An 11547-nucleotide genomic window follows, 5' to 3' on the forward strand; every position below is an offset into this window, starting at 1 on the left:
ATTTAATTTTCTTGAGTATTTTAGTTTATATATATATATTAAAATTTGAGATATATTTTGAATTAATGTATGATTAATATATATAAACATATAAATCCTTATTTGATTTCATGTTTGATGCATTTTATAGTTTTATATGTGATAAATATAGAGATGTTACTAACAATATACTGAATAGAATTTTCAATATAGTAGAGTTTTTATAGAAATTTTGTTATTTTAATTGAAAATTATATTCAAACTACATGCATTTGTAGAATTTTATATAATTCAGTGATAAAAAGTATAAAATGAGAAAAAATAAAAATAAATATTAAATCAATAAAAAAACTATTTGAATTTGATTTCATTAATAATTTCTTAAATTTTCAATTTTGAATAGTTCAACAGCCTTAAATAGTCACTAAATTTCTTTTATTGCGATCTTTGTTTCAATAATTTATAAAGACTGTTTTCTACTTGATCTTCTTTGTAACAATATATAAAGAAACTGCATAAAAATTAATTTTAACTTTTTAAATTTAAATTATTGTTATACTTATTATTATTTTTATTTCTAAAATTACATTAAATTAACATAATCATTTTAATTAGTAAACTATACTATGCAAAAAAATATAAATTAAATACAAACATTAATTAAAAAATAAAAATTATGTGTTACTTTTTTATTTTTTAAAAACAATAAATGACATCTTTAAATGAATGAAAAAAAAAATTGATTAAAAATAAAAATAAAACATTGATTTAGTAAAAAAAATGTGCTAACAAGCACAATTTAAAAAATAAAACGTGTTTAGAAACCCAATTTTAAAAATTTATTAAATAAATTAAAATCATACATCTAACCCTAATTTAAAAATATAATTTTAGGCGAAAAAGAAAAGACAGAACTAAATTTGTATTTAATAGTATGATTTCTTTACCTGAATTTATACTTAGAAATAAAATCTTGTCATTTCAATGTCATACTTTCAAACATGAGAGTGGGTACTTGAAATGGGCGTATAACAAGAATTCTTGGCATATTTATTGGAGATTCTTCATTAGTGTAGCTTAAAGTCATATTTCTTTGCTTAATCAAATTCAAAAAAGTTTATAAAAGATTTATAAATTTTTTATAATTTTTCCATTTTAAGAACATTCAAAACAAATTATATCATATCAGGGTCCTAAAAATATTCCTATTCTTATTACTTCCAGATAAATACATACGCTTATGCGTCTTGCATCTTTTATTTTTATTGTTAACATTTTTAAAGTCATAATATTACTATAACAATAAAAAAATTAAATATTTTATATTTATTAATAATTTTTAATTTAATGAAGTGAATAAATAAAAGGAAATGAAAGAATAATCAATTTGATAAAGAAGAATAAAAAGCGAACCACTCGAGAAGAGAGTGTAAACATCGGCCCCAAACAATTATTTTAAAGGTCTGGTTGCAAAAGGCGGGACAAACAACATGTTACTATTACAAATCCAAGTTACGAAGACTCAATGTCCTTTCTCCGTATGCCTAAAACGAGAAAGATTGCGTCAGAAATCATAGACTCAAAATTCTATAGGCGAATTTGGAGAAGCTTCGATGCCACATTTGTGATAAAAAGAATAGGTGATCCATGAAAAAGGATGTAATTGAAGTAAAGAAGAATAAGTTGGTTTGCTCTTCATTCACATCTCCATCCAGATCGCCCACGTGAGGCATTTAAAGATGGTCATCCACCAAATGTTGTTGACAGAGGTCATAGTTAGAGATTGAGTCATCGATGAAGAAACCGTTGCTGCCATTTATTCATATTTTTTTACAAATAAAGAATAAGAAATCAAATGATAAGAAAAAAAAGTATAATATTTAAGAGAGATGAAGATACAAAAAAAAAAATTGTTCCACATAGTATAAAATGTTTAATAAACTGTTGCACATTCAAAAATTAAAATTCGTAACTGGTTTTTACAAATTGATAGAATATTAATTTTAAAAATAAAAAAGAAAAACAATTTTCAACTAATTATAAGAATAATTAGTTATTTATTAAATACTTAAAAAATAATAAAATAACTAAAACATAAAAATAAAATAATAAAATAAATATTAATATAAGGATAAATTGATAAAAAAAAGTTAAAGAGAATAATTCTCTATATATATATAGTTATAAATATTATTAAGATTTTTTTTTTTGTAGAAAATGATTGGACCACCTTTTATGGACACTTTTAAAAAATTGAAGAGCTATAAGTTATAATTCTTAAACAAAAATCTTACAACTCCAAGCTAGCTCAAATGTGGATTGATATAATTTAAGGATTATCTTTTTGAGTTTTCTTTTGTATGACTATCACCATCATGCATATAGGTGATGATTTGCTGTCATCAGAACAATTTATAGCTGGAATGACTAGTCCTAATGCATAACAACCAAAAGTGCAACACCTTTGCATAGAGACAGAGGTCCCCTTGGTTCATGCATCCATATGTAGAGATCACAATAACAAAACACACCCATTAAAGATCCCATGAGATTCAAAATCAACCCAACAAAATGTCATTATAAAGGGTTAATTCTCAAGGTATAATTTCCCAAGAAAATATCATCAAGCAAATATTAAAATTCAATAATGAGAACCTAACCTAGAGGAATAACAGAGAAGAGAAAATCACTAAAAACATCAAATAACTTACTAAAATTTTAGTAAAAACAAATCACTATTACTCTACACTATCATCTATCAATAACACTTTTTTTTTATTCTACTATGGGAAAACAAGAGAAATAGAATAAATGTATAATCGTAAAACATGTGATCCGATAAAGATGTAATGAAAGAGAAAACGATAGTTAGTTAAATGGACGATTTCATAATCATTGATCAATCCTTATGTCAAGGTGTTGCTTTTACCTAATGAGATTAGCATGTGGGATCCTCAGTTCCTAATCCCCTAAAAATGCCTTTTCAGTTTTAATGATTTTTATCGATATTTTTTTATCGATAATAAACAATTAAGATAAATCGATCCACCACTTAAAAGATAGTCTAACTCGTAAAAAAGTAAAAAATAAAAATTTATTTTTTTCTTCTGGTCTAAAACCTACTATTAATCTTTTACTTCATTTTCCAACACTAAAACTAAACGAAAGAAAAATAAAATAGTGCACCATTATTAAATCTGGGTTCTAAACACCATTACTAAATCAGTACCTTATCATAGATTGAATAAAATCTTCTCCTTCCCTTCCCTGAAGATATTTTATAATATATAATTATAATATATAAGTAATTATAAATATTATTTGAATTGACCTTTTATAGTATATTAATTAATATGAAAATTTCATGAAAGTCTTATTATTATGAGTGGCAGCTAATGGTAATTTTGTGAATGTGAGTGTTGGTTTAAGAACATGATTATGGCATAGTGGGTGGAAAGAAGAGACTTGTGATTGGGACTAACTAAGTGGCAGTGGCATTACACACACATGGGATGGCCTAGACATTAAGACTCTAAATACTGACACATGGCACGAGATAAGAAGATAGTTTTGGTCTCACAAATATATGACACTTATTTTGTGCAGTGAGCCAATTTTATTTATTTAGTTTCCCCTATCCAGTGTTTGTCTGTAAAATGAGATGTGAAAATGAAGGAACAACCAAGAGACAATAAACTATATGATAAAACTAAGAGAATTTTAATATAGAATAAAATAAATAAACAAAAACTGAAAGATAATATTTATAAGTAATGTTACTTTTTTTTTAGTTTTTTTCTAATTTTATGTCTTTATCTGTAGAATGCTTATTAATGTGGTTATTTTGTGTGATTTCTCGATAAAAATGTTAACAGGTAAGGTGAGGTATCTATTCATTGTTGGACTATTAAGCTAACATCAATGAAAAAATAGATAAATCTGTCCTTTAATAATAAAAGAATTATATCAAACATTTGCATAATCATAAATTAAACAAATGAAAAATAAATTTATAAAAGAGAAGTTTTACCTTTATTTAATTACTCATATTATATTATGATTTAGATGTAACATACTTTCCAATAAATTTTAATAATAAAAAATGTTCAAAATTAGTTATGAACCTTCACCATTTCGAAACAGAAGTAAGAAACATTCAGAGTGTGATTTGGATTAGGGATTAAGGATTAGGAATGAGGGTGGGGAAAAATAAATAAAGAAAGAGAAAAAAAGAGTGGAGATATTCTTTGATTAAGTGGTGAATGATTTAATTGATATATATATATATATATATATATTAAATTAAATTAAAATTACTTTTTTAATTATTTTTTTGAAAATGATTTTATTACTCTTATCTTATATTTTAATTTTATTAATAATATTATTATTTTATTATTTATTATTATTATTATTACTATTTTAAACTATTATTATTTATTATTTTATTCGTAATATTATAAAATATTATTTTTATTATATAAATTTATTTTCTTATTAATATTATTATTTATTATATAAATATATTTATTTATTTATCTAATATTTATTATTATATTACTTTATTTTAATATTATTTTATATTTATTATTAATTTATTATATTATATTATATGATTGATTATTCTTGCTGATTAAAAAAAAGTCCTGTAAACATATAATTGATTATTTTATATCATTATCGATCATAAAGGTATGTATGGGTCACATGAAAAAGGTCACGAAATGACTCAAGAAACTCCAATGATTCACAGATTTCAATTATGGAATATTATTGGGAACAACATGCTAAGAGTAAAAGTTCATGAGCTCATTTGTTGAGGTTCATAGAAATACATGAACTGTGATTTTTTAATCCCAGTTAACACCTTTCTTCCTCCATCTGCAATTTTCTGAGACACAACATCACAAGCCAAACAACCACACACACAACACCTGCACCATCAAAACAATAACCATGTATGAAAGCCATTACCATGCATAATGAAAAATCAAGGTTATATATGTAATCTCAGCCCTCTAATGACTTTCCATGCCTTTCTTCAGACAATTGTGTTAGACACAGTCCCTCACAAATTGGCACTGACACAAACCTGGAGTCACTGGTGTTTCTTTCTGGAGAAACAGTCGCACAAAGAAACATAATTTCAAGGTCACAGCTCACATACTCTCTTTTTTTCCTTTAAAAAATCATCTAATCTGAATGTTTGAGTAAGTTTTTTGGCTTAGCTTCCATTAGTTAGTAATTAGAAGAAGTTTCCATGTTTGAAAACGATACCTTCTTTCCCATTTCCACTAGCATACTCATATTCATGTACGTAGCAAGGTAACTGAAGTTGAGCTAGATCCAGGCCTAAAAGAAGAACTTTTACGACCCTATCTATGCTTAAGGGACTACGCATCACTGTAAACTATATATGGCCTAGCTATAGCAGCTAGGGCTTATTGAGTCAGTTTTTGAATTCCTACTTGTGGCGAGTTTTACGTAAACAATAACTTTGACCATATGCTACTATAGTACACTTTCAACATAGATTCACTGCAAATCAATACACAAAATAATAAGTAGCAGATGAGATGTGCATCATAAACTCTGCTACTTTTTGCTATCTACTTTCTGATGCTGCTAACTAGCTATAGCTCATGTACCTACACCTTATTTTATTTAGCCAGGACCCAGCTCTGCACTTACATGCTGCATATTGCAATAAAGGACTAATTATTATTATTATTATTACTCTTTATACATACATATACCTATTGAAGTGTACCGATCTACTACCTGAAGGAGGAGGCACTTCAGAGAAAAAACACTTTCTCTGTACCAGGACGAGAGATATGCAAAAAAAATATGTAAATAGACATTTTAAGTGAGATAATTAACTATATGGGATAACATGCTTATAATTCTACAACAAACCAATAAAACAATTTATACTGAATATTTTGACTTAAGCATTGGATTCATATGCTTAGAAATTTTATACAACTTCAACTCTACTCATTAATATACACTATTAACTAAATTACACACTATTTTATAAACTAAAACTTTATTAGTATCTAAAATAGTTTCTGTTATTAATAAAAATTTATAAAGTAGTTTTTATCTATTAGCTACCAAAGTTTTAGGTATTAACTAGTTATGTTCTAAATTAGTCTCCCTTAACCTATATTAGTTTAAAATCTAAAATATTAGTAGTCAAAATTTTGATAGCTAATTTAAATACCAATTTAGAAATATTTTATTAATAATAGAAACCATATTAGATATAATAATTTTTTAATCTTTAAATTAGTATATAATTTAGTTAATATAATGATTATTTTTTTTATCTCTAAACTTGATTACTATTTAATGATTTTCGTGTAGTGATACTTTCAAAAAAAAAATTAGTCACGGTTTATTTTTGGATTTGCCGGCTACATAATAATGATAATAGTAAATTATGTTTAAAGTTACTAAATAACATTTAGATAGAAATATGGAGTAAAACAAGAATCACTTATATATTAAATTGTTAGAACTACAGGTGGATTGACAAGTTAAACATAATAATGTTTGGAAAAATTATTGACATAAGTATTTAATAAAATAAAATTTTAATTTTAATACTGCAAAATAATTTTATAGAAACTGGAGTTACAAATTTTCTTCCTTAAATGGAAAAAATAAAATACCTTTTGGAGATATTAGAACTACATTACCAATGAAAAATTAATTGTGCTTGCATAAATAATTAGTTGAAAAATCATTATTACGCATATGCATTAAAAATGGCACACCTCTAGTCAGAGTTTATCAACTTTCTTAACATAGAAATCAAGTTTTGTTGAACATCTAAAACTGTTCATACAGGTGATTTTGAGATTTTAGGGATTAAACTAAATAACAATAATAAAATATAAAACTTCAATTTTTTTTTTCATTTCAATTCATTATATTGATATAAACCTTAGAAATTTCAAAAGAAACAGATACTATGGGAAAGAAATAGCTGGAGAATCCCTGTGCCAAAAAGGTCATTTGATATTGAAGATTTAGGGGTGAGAGTCAATAGAAATAGGAGAAAATGAAACAAAATAAGCATATATATATTACAACTTGCAGACATATATAGGTTTTGAGATCATAAACCCACTTTTAGTAAAATCAGGTTGAATTGTTTCTGAGCACTATTTTGGGTCTTGATCAATGGCTAGATTGAATTGAAGAACATGTGCTTTCTATTTGGCCAAATATAGTTTGACAACTATAACATGAGGAGGATGATAATTACAAAAAGTCAAAAGCATGACCCAACTTTCATCCCCACTAAAGGGTGAATAGGAAAATAACAAAATCTCATTCAATCCTATTATTTATTTATGTAATAAACTTACTAAGAAAATGCATTTAATATTTGGAAAACATATTATAGAAAAACATCAAAATGAAGGTTGGGCACTACCAAATCTTAGAGTCATAAAAATTAATTCTATTCTATTTAATTAGATTATAAAATACAAAATTCAATTCTATCATTATTTTAATGTTTTAATATAAAATGAAGGAAGTGTTTTACATCAAGCACATTATTATTTAAATTATTGGAAATAAATTATATTCACAACTTTCATGTTTTCAATTCCTTGTTAGAATAATAACTTTACAATATTTATTTGATAGTAACTTTAAAATACATTCATTCTTCTCTTACTAATGTACTAAAATGTTCTCTTTTATCTTATTGAAATTAAATTTATTTTAGAAAATTACGTGTAATTAAACGACAGAAAACAGAATTATTAAAAAAATTGTTTTAATTTTCTATTTTATTTTAACTTTTTATAAAAGATATAGAATTTTTTTTTCTTACCCTAGCATGTTAAAATCTATATATAAATTAATCAGAATTCAAATAAAGGTGGACAACTTATTAAGTAGAACAAGATTAATCACCTTGAATATGATTTAGAGGTAATTTTTATTTAGAGGTAATTTTTTTATGAGGTAGTCTCTTATTTATTTTATTGTCTTCTTATTCATTTATTTATTTTTTATAAGAAAATCATTAAATATAAACCAATTTTAGAGACAAAAAATAATTAGTTGCTATAGTGATTAAATTAGAGATAATTTTAGTGACTAAAAATATTATTGGTTTCTAAATTAGTATCTATTATTAATAAACAGTACTTTTTAAATTGATATTTAAGTAGCTATCAAGGTTTTTGCTACTAAATTTAGAATCTAAATAATTGGTAGTTAATGAGATATCAATAATAAAAACTAATTTAGAAACTAATAATATTTTTAGTTTCTAAAATGATCTCTAATTTAATCACTATAGTAACTAATTATTTTATCTCTAAAATTGGTTTCTATTTAATGATTGTCTTGTAGTATTTTAGTTGTATTTAGCAAAGTTGGACATTTATTTTTACTTAGATTATCAAAGGAGTTATATTTTTTTTTATGAGGGCATAGTTGAGTTGTGAGTGTTTTTTTATAATTGAATTAGTGTAATTTTATAAAATAATTATTAAAATGGATAGATTTTGAAAGATTTATCCACATGGGTAAATTGTTATAGTGTGAAGATTATATTGTGAAGGTCGTGTACATATAACACGAATTTGAATTTGTAAAAGTAAAGTTGTGTCATCTTGACATGGTGTGAGTGTCCATACACTACTATTAATCGATGTTTATTTTTTATTATTTTAATCAGTATGATATGACGATATTTTTTATATTAAACTAAAGTTATGTATCTTTATACGACTTTTGTATGAAATTATTTTCTTATTTATGTTAATATTAATTGTTTATATAAAAATATTATTTGTGAAATGTAAAATTTTTCATCTACACAATTATTGAAAAAAATAAGATCACTACGTAATTTTATATAAATTACAAGAAAAATAAAATATTAAAAATATAGAAATTATTATAAGAATTTTGATTATCATGGAAATTAACTTATTAGTTTTATTAGTTTTATGTAGTTATATATATTAATATATGTTTAGTTGTCTTGTGGGATAATGAGAAAAAAAATTGAAGCTATAAATTGATATTGTAAAAATAAATAAATAAATGAAAATTGGAAGTAAATTTTATTATCAACCTTGTATATACGACAATAAGAACATTTTGTTAGCATATTCAGAATTAACTCATTAATTTCGTTATGAATACAATGGATACTCTCTTTTCGATTTGTGTTATTAATGTAATATATATTGATATTTTCTCCCTTTTAGTTTACTATTATTACCTACTTTTACTATTGGTAGATAAGTTTTGAACATTCATTAGGTGAATTCACTATTTTATTATTTGGGATACGACTTGGGTCAATTGACCCTATCCATATTATCATCTATATGGTATTAGACGGTCTATGTGTGAATCTGTTTTAATTTGGTTGTGAAATGACAACGATCAATATAGAATAGACTATAAGACCAGACCATTTCCTTGCTAACCAACTTTTGAAAATTATGATGCTAACAATATTGTTGCTCCTCCATCGATTATCATGTATACATTTGGTTGAAGCTTGACGTATGCTCGTAACAATTGGAAGAACAATACAAGAGCATACTTTGTTTCACCTTCAACAATGACAAAAACTATTGAAAAAAATTTCTAGTTGATATATTTACTAATTATAGTCAACAAAGTTCCATGGTATTTTCTGGTCAAGAATGTCCTATCAACTTGAACTATTGTCTTATATAAACACCATTAACAACATATGGATAAGTTATATTGAACTCATCAATGCATGACACGATTTTAATGTAATCCGATCTAAACTGAAGTTGTGTCATTGTGGTAAAACTTTATTTAAAATAAAAAAATCTAGATTAACAGTAATACAAGTCTTATGAGGCAAACACGACTTCCTTCTTATTAAAGTTGTGTCAAACTAATATGACTTCACTTTCATCTTCATATTCATAAATCTAAACTTATGTCATGCATGCATGACTTCTTTACAATAAAGTTGTATCATATTGACACAACTTACCCATATAGATAAATTTTTCAATTTTTTTTCATTTGCAATAATTTTTAATAAAATTAAACCAATTCAATTAAAAAACCATTGCAACAACTATAAGAAGCATTTTCATGTTATTATATCTCTTATAGTTTATCTTCAATGACCACAATAAAAAGGATCTCTATTTTTTTAAAAGTATATTCACAATTAATAGTTATATGCATAAATGATTATTTTTAGTATAATACAAAATTATATAGTTATTTTTTTGATTAAATATTTTTTTTATAATATTAAAATTTAATTTTATTACATTTACAATGTTTTTTTATTAGTTTTAAAATTGAATTGGTTTTAATTTTAGGTATTTTTGTTACTGTACAAAGATAAGGAGAGAGGGGAAAAGAAAGTGAACAGAGAGAAACTTATTTACCAGGAAGAAAAAAAATGTAGAAAAAAATGATATTTTTGTATTGATAATAAAAGAATTAAAATGTTAATAGTAGATGATAATAATAATAATAATAATATATATATATATATGTCATTATATAAAGAGATACACAATTTGATAAGTTTCTTTGGTTTTATTTTTAATTGAACAATTTTTTTTATTAAATAAAAATAAATTATTTATTTATTTAATACATAAATAATTGAATAATTTTCTCTTATTTTAAATAACTAAATATCTTATTTTTTAAAATAACATCTATATAACTTTTTTAACACTATTTTTAAAAATTACATATATATTTAAATTATATTATTTTTAATTAATAATACAAAAAATAATAAAACTATAAAATTATAGAAATAGAAAATAGAAAATTTATATATAATTTAATTAAATAAAAATGTAAATATACATGCACATAATAGCGCATGTGTAATAATAATAATAATAATAATAATAATAACATAGTAATAATAAAATTAATTATTTTTAATTTTTTCTATTTCTTTTAACTAAATACCTATAATTTGTAATATTTCTTATATATATTTATCATTGCCATTCCCATTTATTCCCATTTTGATTTTATTCTTCATCAAACTTTTTTTAATTCATTAAAAAATTTATTAAATGAAAATCAAATTTAAAGATAAAAAATAATTAATTATTATATTTATTAAATTAATTACTATTTTAAAATATAAAAAAATTTTAGTATCTAAATTAGTTTTTATCATTAATAAGCAATTTCTAAATTAATAATAACAATAAAAATTAATTTAGATATCAATAATATTTTTAATTTCTAAAATAATATTTAATTTAGTAAATATGAGATTTAATTATTTTTGTCTCTTTATATTTAATAATTTTTTAGTAGTAATTTATCTTCTCTTATATTTTAAAAATAATATTTTTTATTTATTTTTACTATTATTTAAGATAAATAACTTTATATTTTTTTAAAATAAAGAAATTTGTATGATATGAACTTATATAACATAAAACAATAGTTATGATTTTATTGTGCATATATGAAAAATAAACTAAAAATTATAAATTAAATGTATACAAAAGGTTTTAATAATCTAGTTAGATTATTTTATAAATA

Source organism: Phaseolus vulgaris, chromosome 2 (assembly GCF_000499845.2).
Source record: "Phaseolus vulgaris cultivar G19833 chromosome 2, P. vulgaris v2.0, whole genome shotgun sequence".
NCBI lineage: Eukaryota > Viridiplantae > Streptophyta > Magnoliopsida > Fabales > Fabaceae > Phaseolus > Phaseolus vulgaris.